The sequence below is a fragment of the Camellia sinensis genome, chromosome 6 (assembly GCF_055761805.1).
Source record: "Camellia sinensis isolate YWXY chromosome 6, ASM5576180v1, whole genome shotgun sequence".
Taxonomy (NCBI): domain Eukaryota; kingdom Viridiplantae; phylum Streptophyta; class Magnoliopsida; order Ericales; family Theaceae; genus Camellia; species Camellia sinensis.
In genome coordinates, this window is record NC_138966.1 from 86,240,435 (window position 1) to 86,258,323 (window position 17,889).

The 17,889-nt window shown below is 36.6% G+C and overlaps 1 pseudogene; it reads right to left on the reverse strand.

The window, feature by feature from the left end:
• Positions 1–4,633: 4,633 nt before the first annotated feature.
• LOC145792321 (uncharacterized) lies at positions 4,634–5,878 on the reverse strand (annotated as a pseudogene).
• Between the last annotated feature and the right edge of the window lie 12,011 nt (positions 5,879–17,889).

A 17,889-nucleotide genomic window follows, 5' to 3' on the forward strand; every position in this document is an offset into this window, starting at 1 on the left:
TCAATTCCAAACTGAATACGTGCATCAATTGATTGCATTGCACATGCCATGTTTAGGTTAGCCGAGACTACCCTAATCGCATCTTGTATGTGTTGCATTAGTCAATTTGACATGAGCTAGGACCATGCATGTTGGCTAACTAGTTTATTGTTTTGGCTTGGAGTACCCGATAAGCATTTACGCTTTAGCATATCGCATGCGTGAATGCTATCATGACAGCATGCTTACCATGTGGCTAGGTGCTTATGTGATATAACTGCTTGCATGCCTGTGGGTGAAGGTTGGATTGCCTGAGTTGGAAACACTCGTTGAAATCCGTGTTTTAGCCTACTTGCGGGTAGCAAATTCCAAACATTTTCCAAAACAAACCATTGCAACAAAAAAGGCCTTTGGTGACAGATTGATTTTGTCTCCAAACATCAAAATTTTGTCACAAAAGTGATCTGTGACGAAAAAAATTTGTCACCACTTTCGTGTCTTATACGTCGTCACAAAAATTACCTGGTGACGAAAAACAGTTTCGTCACCTATTTTTCATTTTTGGCGACGAAATGTTTCGTCTCTAAATGTTGATTTTTTCGTCCTCTAAAACACCAATTTTGTCACCAAAGCTAAATAATATTTTATTTTAATTGTTTTTTGCGACGAAAAATTTTGTCACCAAATACATTTTAGTGACGAAAGTTTTCCTCACCAATGATATGGATTTAGGCGACAAAAAAATTCGTCACTAAAATGTGGATACTATTTTCTTCACTAATAAAAATTAATAGCAACATTTTTTATTTCGTCACTAATAAAAATTAAAAATTTTGAAAATGGGGATACTATTTTCTTCCGAAATTTTTTCTTTTCAGTAACAATTCCCTGTGCATTCAATAACCTGTTCAATAAAATATCTATTACAAATCAATACAAAAATCTATTCATTTTTATAAACATCACAATCGAATTTTCGCACTATCCACAAAAATACAATATGAACTGCATGCGGATTATAAACATGTCCTTTAATATCCACAAAAACGTCTACTAATATTCACAAAAATATAATATCAACCGTATGTAAATTACCAAACACATCTCCTAATATCCAACAAAAAAACATGTCTACTAATGTTAACAAAAATAAAATATCAAGGGCGGATTACCAAACATGCCCCGTAATACCAACAAAAATATAAAATTTACAACACAACCAAAATACATGTAAGGCAATATGAATAAAAACATAAAATGAGCTACCATCTGCCCTCCAAATTACCAAACACATCCATATCAAATCTCGAATCTGCAAAAAAATGAAACACAAAAAAAAAGAAAAATGTCAGTTAGACAATTATTATCTTATCCATAACATATACAATTTAATATGCATTTTTGAACTTAGTTTTCAAACCGGGAGTCCCGTGCTAGTTCCGTAAGTTTCCACAACTCACATTGGTCCGTCCCGAGGTGTTTGAGGTGTTTCCTGGGGCCGTCTCGGGGCTGTTGCACGATTTTGGCCCCCGAAGGCTTATTTTCAAGCTTAAGTGTAAAAAAATGCATTTTTGGACTTAGTTTTCAAATCGGGAATCCCGTGCTAGTTCCGTAAGTTTTCACAACTAACATTTGTCCATCTTGAGGTGTTTCACGGGCCGTCTCGTGGCTGTTACACGATTTTGGCCCCAGAAGGCCTATTTTTGAAGCTTAAGTGTGAAAAAGTGCATTTTTGGACTTAGTTTTCAAACCGGGAGTCCCGTGCTAGTTCCGTAAATTTTCAAAACTCACATTGGTCCGCCCGAGGTATTTGAGGTGTTTCCCGGGCCGTCTCGTGGCTGTTGCACGATTTCGGCCCTTGAAAACCTATTTTAGAAGCTTAAGTGTAAAAAAGTACATTTTTGGACTTAGTTTTCAAACCGGGAGTCCCATGCTAGTTCCGTAAGTTTCCACAACTCACATTGGTCCATCCCGAGGTGTTTCAGGTGTTCCTCAAGCCGTCTCGTGGCTGTTGCACGATTTTCGCCCCCGAAGGCCTATTTTCAAGCTTAAGTGTGGAAAAGTGCATTTTTGGACTTGGTTTTCAAATCGGGAGTCCCGTGCTAGTTCCGTAAGTTTCCACAACTCACATTGGTCCATTCCGAGGTGTTTGAGGTGTTTCCCGGGCCGTCTCGTGGCTGTTGCATGATTTTAGCCCCCGAAAGCCTATTTTCAAACTTAAGTGTGAAAAAGTACATTTTTGGACTTAGTTTTCAAACCGGGAGTCCCGTGCTAGTTTCGTAAGTTTCAACAACTCACATTGGTCCGTCCCAAGGTGTTTGAGGTGTTTCTCGGACCGTCTCGTGGCTGTTGCACGATTTTGGCCCCCGAAAGCCTATTTTCAAACTTAAGTGTGGAAAAGTGCATTTTTGGACTTAGTTTTCAAACCGGGAGTCCCGTGCTAGTTCCGTAAGTTTCCACAACTCACATTGGTCAGTCCCGAGGTGTTTGAGGTGTTTCCCGGGCCGTCTCGTGGCTGTTGCACGATTTTGGCCCCCGAAAGCCTATTTTCAAGCTTAAGTGTGGAAAAGTGTATTTTTGGACTTAGTTTTCAAACCGAGAGTCCCGTGCTAGTTCCGTAAGTTTCCACAACTTACATTGGTCCGTCCCGAGCTGTTTGAGGTGTTTCCCGGGCCGTCTCGTGGCTATTGCACGATTTTGGCTCCCGAAGGTCTATTTTCAAGCTTAAGTGTGAGAAAGTGCATTTTTGGACTTAGTTTTCAAACCGGGAGTCCCGTGCTAGTTCCGTAAGTTTCTACAACTCACATTGGTCCCTCCCGAGGTGTTTGAGGTGTTCCCCGGACTGTCTCGTGGCTGTTGCATGATTTTGGCGACTAGTTCCATGCCTACATGTTGGAATAGTTTTCGACTATAAAGCACGGATACTTCAAAAAGGGAGACGTTTCCGTATCGGATACTTATCGGATACCGATACTCCTTGGATACTCGCGGATACGTATCGGATACTTCTTAAAAGTATCAGATACTTCTTAATTAATTTTTTATTAATTTTGAAGTATCGGATACTTAATTTTGAAGTATCAGATACTCGAAATTACATATTACTTATAATATTTTGTTTAATTCTTTGATAAGAGGAATATAGTAAGAGTTAAAGTAATAGAATTTGTCAAATTGATATATCCTTATTGTCTCTCTCACTTCTCTCTCGCTTTCTCACTCTCTCACGTTTCTTGTCTTTGCTCTCATTCTTTTTTTGGTGTTGGCATGTAAGGGTGATGTTTAATTTGCATTTGCTTTTGTTTTTAGTTTTGGATGTTTTATGAATGTTTGAAGACTTTTAGGTTAATAGAAATCTCTCTCTTTATTTATTAATTTACTTTAAATTTTATTTTTATGCATATTACATTATTAAAATTATAAAAATATATTTTTTTTACGAACATATTCCCGCCGTCCCTGTATCATACTTTTTCAAATTTTGACGTATCACTATATCCATATCGCCATATCCGTATCCGTGCTTCCTAGGTTATCACTGATGACTTAAAAAAGTATATTTGCTGAAATTTTTATTTAATAATGATTTTTTGGCTTTAGCTAAGGTCCTATGATATTCACTGATGAAGGGGAACAAGTTGAAACTATTGACTTTGAAGACTCTTAGTTTTATAGGAATCTTTCTTCTTTATCAAGTTGTCTTTTGTTATAGGTCTTATTTTTATGCATACTGCATTACTAAAAATTGCAAAAATAATATTTTTACGAACGTATCCCTGCCGTACCCGTATCCTAGTTTTTCAAATTTTTCCGTATCGCCGTCTCCGTATCATATCGTATCCGTATCCCGTATCTGTATCCGTGCTTCCTAGGTTTTCGACTTAGTTTCATGCCTACATGTTGGAATAGTGCAAATTTCAAAGTAGTTTCCTAATTAGGAGCCACATGCATATTTCAGTGTTTGTGATGTTTCTCAGGCTTTTACATGCATAGTTCACTATCTTAGTTGAAGAAAAAATTTCTACTAAATTAGCATCTTATTATTCACATTAGCTAGTGATTGTTCCTACACAATTGAAACACCAATACAAACAAGAAAAGATAACATTAGTAAGAAAAAACTTAATTTTTGACAATTAACATACATAAAACATTTTACCTTGAATTTTTTACTATTCCACTTGTCAATTAGAGATGTCCACTGATTGAGAGTAACTCTTGCAGGTGGGTGGCTTCTCGCGTAATCCTCCCCTCTTGCATCCTTAAGTTGCTTGTATTGTTTGTGCAACTTATAGGTGAAACCACTCAATCGTCGACCAAACTGTGTGTAAAGAGAGTCTATTAAGACCCAAAGATACAAACTGAAATGAACGATAAGTATCAGAAAAACCATTGAACAAGATCGATGAAATGATCTGCGTAAGGAATAGAAGGTAACTAATATATAGAATAAGAATGATTGTTTGGTAAGTCATATTGAAGTACTTCAAAAGTATTGATGTCAGGCTCTTTTCTTTTTTCCTTTTTTTATTCTAAATCATTTCTATAGCAATTACAATGTATCTTTCGACAAAATTCAGATCCAAGGGTCAAATGTACCTCAAGATGACAAAAGGACAAGGCTGTTCCAGTAAAGGGATCTACAAAAGTAGATTAAGAAACAGACTTACCATTGTTGAGGAATACATGGTGCCAAGAGAAAATGGACAGACTTTATCTTGATAACAGCAATCTTTCTGGACACGTACAAGTAATGTAACTAACAAACATAGAGTACAAGCATTCGGCAATCACACAAGCAGCAAAGTTGTAGAACGAAGAATGGTTTATATTATGTGGAGAAGAAAAAAGAATAAGCTCTCTCTCACCAAAACCAGCAAGATGCTCCATTAGAACTGTGTACATGTACCAATTTGGAGAACAACCAGATTGCAGCATCTCCTTGTAGACCTTGGTAGCCTCCTTCACTCAATTGTGATCAAATAGAACCTTCATGTAAGCAAGAAAAGACACAACTGTTAGATCACAACGCCTAGTTTTCATCTCCTCCCAAATCCTCACTGCACCATCAACATCTCCATCATTGGAAAACCAATGCAGAAGTGAAGTATAAGTAACCACATCAATCTTAATCCCTTTCTCTTGCATCTGCTCAAAAACATAGCTCATTGATGATATCCTCCTAGCTACTCCGAAAATATCCATCATGGTTGTGTAAGTAAACTAGTCAAGTTTAAAACCTTTTAGCCGAGAAGCCCAATTGAAAAACAGCCAGGCCTTTTCCATTGGCGGATGGGTTTTGAGAACTTGATTGACCGTATAAGAATCGCATCTTATAGTGAGCTTCTCTAGCTGTTGTTGGGTAGAATCCCAAGTCAAATACCTTAAAATGTTTGATATGTTTCTAATGGTATCCCTTGAATAAACTTTTTGGTTCAAATCTCTTTTCTCGACAGGTTTGAGAGGTTTTTTCGTGTGTTTGTTAATTTGACGAAAGGGTCTTTTTTGTTTTGAGTTGGTGAAGGGAATGTACCCATTTGATGGAACTTTTCTTCCAATAGACAAAATGCTGATCAATATGGGAAGCAAAAACGGGCTTGTAGTTTCTGAGAAATTGACGGACACCATGAGAAATAAACACAAAGAATCATCAAACCTCTTCAAAGAAAATTCTCTGGTTAATATTCACAGGCAGGGCTTAACAACAAAAGCAGCAAACCAAGAGACAGCTATGTTTCAGAAATGTAGCTTTGACACAAATGTAAGAATCAATTAGACCCAATACCAAGGAGAATCAATTAGACCCAATACCAAGGAATCAATATAGGCCCAGAATAAAAATTATTAAAAATAAAAAAAATAAAAAATAAAAAAGGGTGTTTTGCTTTCTTTTTGAAAGATAAATATGGAAATTTCAGGAATTAACAGTAGTACATATTGGTAAGGAATTAGGTTAGGGTTGAATAGAAGCAAAACTTGCTCAGGGACTCAAATTCAAATTCAAATTCAAATAAATGCCTGATGTGTGTAGTGAATCTCATAAATTAAATCATCAAAAAAATGAAATTTCGAAACAGTGAATAGTAGGATTGAACTGAAAGAGGAGGAAAAGCATACCGTTGCCGGAGATTCAAACTCTATGAACGATTTCAATGGCGGGCGACGACATCGATTTTGTCGACTTCCATCTTAGGGCGATGGGGAACAGTGTCGAAGGAGGAGGAAGACACTGGCGGAGTAAGGGCAGCGGTGTTAGTGGAAAGAGGATGGGCTGCGATAGTGGTGAACTCGATGTGGGATGGGCAACTGAAGGGTTTTTTTTTTTATTTTTTTTATCCAGGTTATGTAGGAGTTTGTATGGGTATTTTTTGTTTTTTTTTATTTTTTTATTTTTTAACAAATAGGGACATTTGCTTAAAATATAAATTATTTCATGAAATTTCATAAATTATAGAGAAAATTATTGAAACATTTCTTTTCAACTTTGTGTAGTAGGAGAAATTTAATTTATTTATTAGCTAAGGTCCCTTAATATTTTTATAGAGTAAATTTGACTTACAACCGAGAAATTATTGTGTGTGTTTGAGAAGAAGAACCGATTGCACCAAAATATTTTTATTTCCCCCCTAAAATATTTAGTGACTAAATTATTTATTGGTGACAAAATTATTTCTTCACCAAAGATAAAAATATTAGCCACAAAATAGTTTTGTCACTAAATGATATTAAAATATTAAAAATTATTGATGACAAAAATATATTCGTCATTAATAATTTTATAATTGGTGACCAATTTTTTCGTCACCAAAAGTCTCAAAATTTTGGCACCCTCCGAAAATATTAGCGGGAAAATATTTGGTGACAAAAAAAATATAAATAATGACGAAAAATAATTTCGTCACCTAAGTTTTTTATTATGATTTAGATTGGTGACAAAATTTTATTTTTGTCTCCAAAAATGGTACATTTTGAGACGAAATATGATTTTCGTCATTAAAAGATACGTATTTTGTGACAAAAAAAAATTTCGTCATTAGTTTTCGTCTCTAAAGACTATTTTTGTTATAGTGAACGGATATGCAATGCTTATTCCCAAATTAGGCAACCTAGTCCATACTTGTTTGCTATGCGCATAACGTAGTAATTCTAGGCTAATAATCGGGATAAGAACACATAACATTTTCAAAAACGGATATCATGGTTAGTAGAGGCCGATCTTTGGATCGGGCGAGAGGGGGTGCTCATAGCTGACCTTCCCCGATCGTACCCAAGTTCCCGAGCCGAGGCAACTTTGGTGATGATAGACACGTGGCCTTTGGCACCGAGTCAGGGTTTCCTAAATTCCCCCATAAAAAATATTTAGGTGGCGACTCTGTATCTGGCAAAGCAGTCCATGTTTGGCACTTCTTTTCAAAAATCTGTTTCTCAAAACGATTTGCCGGATTTGGACTCTTTGGTTCAGATTAAGAACCGTGACACAAATCGAGTCCGAACTGTAGCGAGGGCCCCACGCGGGTGCGTCCACACTAACATGATACCAACACCAAATTACCATACAATGAAGCTCAATTTCTTGAATTACTTACATGCATGCCTCAAATTAACCCAAACTCATCACCAACACATCAACTTCAAACATGCAAAGCTCATACCTCCATGATCTACTCTTGCATGTGAGAAATATTCTTTCATATCAACTTAATTGGTGAAGAGATGATCAAATAGATGGATTCCATACAAGATTCAACATAGATTATGCACATTGTGTTCAAATATGGAAATTCATAGCAATTTCCTACATGCATGCATCTATTGGCTCCAAATACAAGAAAATCAACTCAATTTCCTTATAATCAAACTAATCCAAGTTCTAGACCATTAATCAAACTTGAATTCACAAAATTACAACTAATATTCACAAATTCACTCACCTAGGAGCTTCAAACACCCAAGCTCTAGTCAATTCTTGAGTTAAATCTTCAAATCCCCAAGCTTAAGCCAAAAATTACACAATTCTCTCCCTCTCTCTCTCTCTCTATAGCCGGCCCTCTCTCTATCTTGAGTTCAAATCAGCCAAATGAAGTTATAAGGAGAGAATAGAGGGTGTAGTGCCTCTTTACATAATTTCCAACTAGCACCATTTAATAATAATAAGTAATTGGGCACTCATTCACCAATTTAATCAACTTAATTTGGTTCGAATCAATTTTTCAATTAAAATTCACCGTAGGCTCTAAAAATTATACCAATCACAGTGGCGTAATCAATTTCGGATTCTGTGGTCGATAAGGCCTTTAATTTAATTTTCAAAGCAGATAATCAAACAGATATTCCTACGGTGAACAGATAGAAATTCAAAACTACATATTTTCACATAATGGCACACAAAATCATACTAGGCACATAATCCTACTCACATTAAAGACCAATTAACATAATACAGAGCAGGGGTCTTACAGTCTTCCCCCCTTTAGGAAGTTTGGTCCTCCAAACTTATTTTACCTTTAGTCGAACACAAGTCGGAACACTTTTCATTCAACGGTTCCTACCCCTTTTTGATAGCCATTTACTTAGTCCCAAAATCAAGCAACACTCAGTTCTCCATCAGTCAGAGACTTACCTTTTCTTCCATACAAGGCCTGTATGGTGCCATACCAAAACTAGAGTGTAAGCTGTGGTTGTAAGCAGAGTCTGCCAACAACGAATAGACTTTCCAAATTCCTTTAAAGATCTACTGAATGTATTGGGGCGTTTCTTCCAAAAGTTCTTTCTAATTATACATCGATTTTCGGACGGCAAACAGCGTCAAATCACAATCCAGTCCCCATTACCCCCTGAAGGCTTATCAAAATTCAGGCACATTTGGGATTCTTGTCTAAAACAATAGATACTGGGACCCCATGCAAACAAACAATTTTATCGATGTAACCAGTGGCTGGTCTATAAGCATCACACGAAGATTTTACAGGGAGGATATGAGCAAACTTAGTAATTCTATATACAGTAACCCAAACGGGACTTATACCTTGGGGGTTCAAGGTAGCTCCACAATGAAATTCGTAGCCACACATTCTTATTTCCATTCCAAAATAGAGAAAGGTTGAAGTAGTTCTGCCACTGTCTGATATTCGACTTCGACCTGTTGGCACCGAACAATATTTAGACACAATTCAACAATTTCCTTCTTCACAGTCGGTCGTCAACATTTTTATTTCAAATGCCAACTAACTTTACCATAGGAGTTCGGTCTATTCCTTTGTCACAAAAGGTCAATTCATTCCGTAATTCACAATCTGATTCGGTATTTAGTCCAGTGACTCATCACAGTTATTCAAGGTTAATCAAAAGTCTACGGGAATTTAAAGCGGATCCAAACACTGATTCCCAAGTCAACAAAGATAACAACGAAGCAATCAACCACACAACATACGTAACTCATATATCCCCACAGTACCAATTTTAAAGCACAATAACATCGAGGTAGTCGACTTCTAGCAGAATACACGTGTTCTCAATTCACTCAACGGTTTACAGTTTATAATTCGGTTCAACATTCAATTCCCTGTTCCTTCGAGTCTTTCCACACTATCTCATAGTCGCCAAAAGCAGAAGGCAATTCATATATTAATCCCCATGATGTCAAATATGATATCAAAATAGTCAGTCACATGTTGAACACAATTTACACATCCTCAGAGCCCCAATTGCAGAATATAATGGCACTGAGCAGTTATTTACACTAAGCGTATTGAATTCACATACTTTCGAACAATCAGGGTTTTTTAAAAGCTTCTTGGATGTTAATAACATCTATATAGTACCAAAGGATGATATTCCGGACAAAGCAAATGAATAATCGTCTCGGAATCAAAGCACGTTCACGACCATCGGTGGCCGATCTGAGATCGATTAGACAAACCCACCCGTGCAAAACCATCGGTGGCAAAAGAGATATCTCAACAAAGGTGCTACATAGGCTTAACGTCCCCTAGCATGAAAGGACGTCTTAAGAATGTCATCAAAACAAACACAATACCACTCACATAACCTGATTTCCTAAAATCTGATAACACTGAAGTGGACATATGAAACATATTCTGACTAGTCGAGGATAAGTATTCAGTACTGTGTACAATCAAATCAATCTGTCATCATCGGTTCTCATAGCGACAAGCAAACAAGAATATGACAATACACAGGCATTGTTCTTTAAGACACCCAATCACTAGATTTGCACAATTCTATTCATTTATAACATATATGTCCCAATAGTTGAAGGTCGGTTCTCAATGGTGTTCATGGTTAGACCAATCTGTTGATAGCCCACAAAAGGTCTTTCAAATAAGTCAAGTATTCCAAACAGATTCAAGTTTTGGGTCTATCAGTTTTTCTATCAAGAATAATCTGGCTATTTATTTACAAGCAATCCTTAATCCCCCTCTTCAAAATCAAATTAGATAGAGGGTTTTACCAAATCGATCCAGGCAAAGGTCTTGTCAAATTAAATCAAACAAAGGTCCCATCAAATCATATCCAATGAGGGTTCTATTAAGGCAATATCAGACAAAGGTTCTGTCAGATCGAATCTGATAAAAGTTTTCTCAAATAGGGTACATTCGGTTCTATAAGGCATACTTCGTTTGCTTAGGTACATGGTTGATAGTCTCACAACTGTTCATATCAAAGTATTTCAAATCATGTACAATGCAGCATCGCCTACATAAATTTAGTTATAGTTGCGTATGCATGCAATTATTTAGATCAGGAGGTATGTACCATAATCAATACAGTAGTTCCCAAACAAGTCTTATATGCACATATATGGTGCACGATAACACATTAAACAAGGTTCTTCGGTTACGCATAATATAGGATTCGTCACGCAGAGGTTCCAAATTAGTCACAAAACATAGGTTTGCGAGTCAAGCTTAACATAGTCACATAGTCCAATCAATTTTCTACCAATCAGAATACATGGTCTCACAATTACAGAGTTCGTCATTTAGGGTGCTCAACTCGGTCACACAATCACAGAGTCATAATTCCAGTGGTTTAGGCATTGAGGACAGTAATATAACAAATCATCCTGAGCATAGGTTTGGATGTATATGTGCATATACAGAGTCAATCAATATCCCAATACGTATTTCACAATTTCTCAAATGGAGCACATATATATTCAATAAATACAGTCTCGATCTTGTGGGTCTGACCAATCTAGATACACATGCAGCAGATACGAAAAAAAAATGCCGATCCAAATCAATTAATATCCCAAACAAAGATGTGAACATGTACTAATTCTGAATCAATCATCACATAAGCATTCGTTTATAAACAATACAGATACCTGGGATAACGGTCGCAGTATTCTGAGTGCTTTCTGGGATGAGTGCAATTACTCTATCCTGACTAGCAATTCCTACCATTGGTACGAATCTAGCTGAGGCAGAAGATTTATTCACATTTTGTCCAATTCGGGGACAGTTCCTTACCATATGGTCCACTTTACCACACCTATAATGAGCCCAGAAGTCCGATAATAAACCCCTCGGCATTTCTTACACTGTTGGTGGCAAAGGTTCTCATCGTAGTGGCAACTGACGTTGTTGTCTCAAAAATCTCTGCCATTTCTTGTACTATTCTTTCCAGTCTATCAAGTCGGGCTATGGAAGAGCCTACCAACTCGTATGCCCTTACTTTATCCGTGTTCTACACAAATTCTTATTAAGCCTTGCCAAATACCGGGATGCCCAATACAAAGATAAACACAGAAACACATGTGTACATTCGCACATAGGCACATTGTTATATTCCCATTTTATGTATCGTCAAGGCACAATTAATCACATACGTAACAGATGATAGCATACTTATCAGATATCGCATGCTGAACATTTACTAAGTAGTTATATACTCAAATCATGTTCATATTTCACATAGACACCCATTGGCAGAATCAAATGCATGTAGGCAACTTTTCATGACTCATATGTTCATGTATGTGCATTATAACAAAACAAACTTGTTGTACACACTAGTGTAACAATTCATATCTCTTATAATCACATGTTCTCGCCATCTGATTAAACTTGCATTATACTTTATACAGAAGATTCACAGGTATGCATATATTAAAGAGCATACATATTCAAATAATTTACAATGCAAGCAGATCACAACTTATAACACATAATTATTCATATCAAAACATTTAAGCATGTTCTCGATGCTTCCAATTTCATACTTATCACATGAATGCATCCTAGATCTTTTCTAGACGCTTATTGCTCTTTTGGACAAGTGTGTGAGTTATTAACTCGTGCTCTGATACCACTCTGTCATGACCCGAACCTGCCCCAATGGGTTAAGGACATAACCAGCCAGTAATCCTGAGATTACCTACAACCTCAAACCAAAACAGACATAACTCATCAGAGTAAAAGGGCCAAACGGAAGCAAAATTTAAAACTTTGTCCATAGAGCTGTGCTTACATGGCACATTAGATAAACCAAACATATGTACATTAATAACTCACAACAGATATACAATACCATAAAGTTCTGTACAGATAGGATCATCCAAAACTAAGTCAACCCATGAAAACTATATACAGACAAGTTCAAAGACTTCGCCATCATGATAACATAGAACAAAATGACAAAAGGCGAAGACGGGTCTTGTGCGTGAGACGCAAGGGCTGACTCTCCAAAAACTTGGGTTGTTCCACACAGGCTTCACTAAGGCTGGGTGCGGACCTCTCTTGGCTCACCTACAAATACATGAATAAGCATGAGCGATAGCCCAATGAATAATATCAAATACAGAAGTTATACAAACGATATGTAGAACAACAAATTTCAAACGGCCTTGCTCCCAAATTCACATTTTGGTTTAGCATATATACACAATTTAAGTCGTGTGACTGCAATTCCTAACAAACTGGCCTTTGGCCCATTCAAACTTTCATTTGTGTCAAAACGGCCTTCGGCCCATACATTCATGTCAAAACGGCCTTCGGCCCATCCATTCATGTCAAAATCAAAACGGCCTTCGGCCCATTCATTCATGTCAAAACGGCCTTCGGCCCATCCATTCATGTCAAAACAGCCTTCGGTCCATCCATTTATGTCAAAACGGCCTTCGATCCATCCATCTATGTCAAAACAGCCTTTTAGCCCATCCATTCATTCTTGTCAAAATGGCCATTGGCCCAATCATTTGGTACAACAAACATTGTCCACCAATCGAATCAATGAACTTATAAAACTTACATAGAAGTAAGCAATTGGACAACAACATATTTCAAATATTTCTGTTAAGATATTACTCACAGTGATTAGTTGGTTGGTTTGCCCTAGAGCTTGACCCTACACATTCCATGAACACAAAAGGGTCACAAACAATTCAATCCATTCTTAAATTCACATTTTCCTCTTTAGGCTTCATTCTTATCTCTTTAATTCAATTACAATGCTCAATGCATGCCTATGAGTACTTGGAAGTGAAAGAGAATAGAAAATGAAACACAAAATGTCTTTTCAAAATTTCAGAAGACAGGGTCCCCGCTCGAGCGTGGACTTCCTCACTCGAACGGGCCCTTTAGGCCTGCAAAAGCACTGGTTAGGTCGAATTTACGCTCGATCATCCATTCCGACGCTCGAGCGGAAAGCCTTTCTACATGGCTCCCTGCTCGAGCATCAACTTCCCTGCTCGAGCGGACACCATGTCTGCCGAAAATACTGGGAGCTCGAAATCCCCGCTCGAGCGGACATAAAAAATTTTGGGTTTTCCAGAATGGTTCTTGAACTCGAATCCAACACTCTAACCAACATTTCTTGCATGCCATGGCTCAAATTTCATGTATACATATACTAACATGATACCAACACCAAATTACCATACAATGAAGCTCAATTTCTTGAATCACTTACATGCATGCCTCAAATTAACCCAAACTCATCACCAACACATCAACTTCAAACATGCAAAGCTCATACCTCCATGATCTACTCTTGCATGTGAGAAATATTCATTCATATCAACTTAATTGGGGAAGAGATGATCAAATAGATGGATTCCATACAAGATTCAACATAGATTATGCACATTGTGTTCAAATATGGAAATTCATAGCAATTTCCTACATGCACGAGTCTATTGGCTCCAAATACAACAAAATCAACTCAATTTCCTTATAATCAAACTAATCCAAGTTCTAGACCATTAATCAAACTTGAATTCACAAAATTACAACTAATATTCACAAATTCACTCATCTAGGAGCTTCAAACACCCAAGCTTTAGTCAATTCTTGAGTTAAATCTTCAAATCCCCAAGCTTGAGCCAAAAATTACACAATTCTCTCCCTCTCTCTCTATAGCCGGTCCTCTCTCTATCTTGAGTTCAAATCAGCCAAATGAAGTTATAAGGAGAGAATAGAGGGTGTAGTGCCTCTTTACATAAGTTCCCACTAGCACCATTTAATAACAATAAGTAATAGGCACTCATTCACCAATTTAATCAACTTAATTTGGTTCGAATCAATTTTTCAATTAAAATTCACCGCAGGCTCTAAAAATTATGCCAATCACAGTGGCGTAATCAATTTCGGATTCTGTGGCCGATAAGGCCTTCAATTTAATTTCCAAAGCAGATAATCAAACAGATATTCCTACGGTGAACAGATAGAAATTCAAAACCACATATTTTCACATAATGGCACATAAAATCATACTAGGCACATAATCCTACTCACATTAAAGACCAATTAACATAATATAGAACATGGGTCTTACACTATAGCTTTACTAGATGCAACTAGGTTGAAATGGTCAAAATGGTACCTCAACAAAGATACCTAATATACCTCTCTCACCTAACATCGAAAAGTGAAAGGTGGATCAAGCGGTACGGCAGTAATCTAGATCCAAGGATTGTGTTCCCGACATGGCAAAGCCCATGACCGGTCAGTCTTTTGGCAAGCTTTTTAGGCAAGCCTCTGGGAAACCGTCCAGGAATAGCAGTCGGCAAGCATAGTGACTTAAGCACACCAATGCAAATGCAATGCAATGCAAAGAACATATAAGTACAGATAAAAATTCATGTCATGGGTTTCAAATCAAGTTCTCTAAATCCCTAATAGAGTCATCAGAAACTATAGCTCGACTTTCCGCGCTCCTTTCGAAAGACGAATAACCCTACAGTTCGGACTCTACTTGTGGTTCAGAATCTGATTTCACAAGTGCAATGTGAAATAACGAAAACACAAAAAGAGTCAAAATCTGGCAATTCTTTTTGAAAAATTAATGTTTAAAACAAATCCCAAGAATGGACTGCTTTGCTAGATTATAGAGTCACTACCTAAATATTTTTGAGAAATTTAGGAAACTCGAGACTCTTGCCAAAGGCCATTAGTCCATTATCACCAAAGTTGTCTCGGCTTGGGAACTTAGGTACAAGAGGGGAAAGTCATGAATTGAGCACCCCACTCGCCCGATCAAAGATCGACCTCTACTAATCATGATGTGATTTTTATTTACATTATATGCTCTTGTTCCGATTTATTAGTTATTCTTTACTATGTGATGTGCACACAAATATAGGCTAATTTGCAAGAATTGAAACACTTGATTTCATGTTTTATTTGAAATTGTTTTGAATTTTCCACTTGAAAAAGTGGGCTACAATAAACATTTAATCAAACCATCCCAGTTCAAACATCAAGCCTTCATTCACAGGCATTCAAACAATTATATCACTTAAGTAATTAGTCTCATGGTATTCATGTTTTGACAAGGTACACAAATATTCAATGCAATATGCTAAGACAAATAAATGCTCACCTAGTACTCCAAGCCAAAAAGATGAAAGAGTTAGAAAAAATATGCATGCTCCTAACTTAATGCAATATGACTAATGCAACGCATACATTATGTATTTTTATAGGCTCGACTATGAGAATGGCATATGATTACATTCAAGACATGTGTGAGAGCACGCATTCAAGTAAATGATTTTGAACATTTGATATTGGGTTAGCATGATGAGCCGAACCTTGGATGTATGCAAGACAAATGGATGCAAAGCATAAGAATGCTAATGAAACGTGATGTCCTATACTAACCATCGTAAGCAAGTAAGTAAAAGGGAGAAACACGTGGGGTTGTAAGACATACACATTATTACAACATTGCCCTCGTACAAGAGGGTGCTAATCAAAGTCCGAATTAAACTAATTATTACAAAACCGAATGAATAAATAAACAAGGCTAATTTACTAGCTAACCATGTTATTACAACAAGGATGACCAAGATAAATAAATTAGCTCTCTAAGCTAAGTAACTCTCAAAATGGAGTAAGATTTGGTTGGTGATCAAACTCACTCTTGACACATTCTCAAGCTTGAATTATGCTTCTCAAGGGTCAAACAATGCTCTAAGATGATGAATCAAGGTTGTGTATGGTGTATATAGATGATATAAGGTTGGTAGGTTAACTCAAAAGTAGCTTGCAATGGAAGAAAGAGGAAGGAGAAGCTCTCTCTATGTGGATAGGCTTTCTTTCAATGGTTTAACCCCCAAATCAGAGGTATATGGTTGTATTTATAGAATTTGAGCACAAAAGGTGATAAATATCTTAAAAAATGAACAGCTGGCGGCCTCTCGCCTAGAACAGTGTTTCTTGCTTCTGAAGCCCACTTGGCCTTTAATAGCCACGGCCGGGCCTCAATGAGGTTCCCCCGTTTTCTATTTCAACCTCAACACAAGGTGGCATATTGTGTAAAAATGAATTTCTTGGGTATGATCTATGGGTATATGGAAGGTTTGGAGTTGTTTCAAAACTTGAACAAGACTCCTTCGTTTAGACCTTGAACCATGCACAATACCACTTTCATCATCGAGTGTTCCGAGTAAAGCGCTCGAGCCTTGTGGGCTGTCAAAATGGGGTGTCCACAACTTTATTCAATTTCAAATGAGATAACAGTGCTATATCTTAAAAAAATAAAATAAAAGTCTATACTATATTTAAATTCTGCTGAGATAACAAATCTATACTATTAGATAAATAACAAAAAAAAAAATGAGGACCAATCAGATTGCGACACATATTAATAGAAATAAAAAAATCAAAAAATTGAGGAAAAGGGATTGGAACTTCCAATCTCAATAACTCCACAACATTTTGCAATTATACATAACTAGCAAATGGATCCGTGCTACGCATTGATGAAAATGAGAAATTTTAAAGTAAATCTCTTAACAAGACTAAAAAAAATAATTATTTTAATGATATAATTTATATTGGACTATAATAATTCATATATCCTCAATCTAAATGTTGAAAGTATATTGTAGTAAAGATTTCTTAAACTATAATACACAATCACCCAAGTACATTAGTTTCCTTATGTCATGTGAATTGCCAGTTAAGTTCATTTGATAATACACAAACAAACTACCAATAAAATAAAATTTTAAAATTCATGTAAAAATATTTAATTTTTATGTTGCAGATACATATAATTTATCATATAATGCTTAATATAATTGGAGCCATGCATTTCAACACTTAATTTTTATGAATAGGGTATGGTCTGTTTTTAGTTGGATATTTTAATTAGATGGTCTAGTCCGGTCTGTTTTAGGTTTGTCTCAATGATTTAAATCGTTCAATGTGCAAGACTATAGCATTTCTGGTTTAGACTCGATTCATTTGACTTTTGGATTCAGGTTTTTTTTTCCTTATATAGTTGTTCTCGCCTTGTTTCCCACTATTTCTCCTTGAGTTTGGCTATTGGGTTATGTTGATTGCGTTTGGAACAGGTTGATGGCTTGTTTTTCAAACTTTTGTTATCCAAATTTTTGTTCCTTCGCTCGAGCCCACTTCTTGCGCTCGAGCGGTCTTT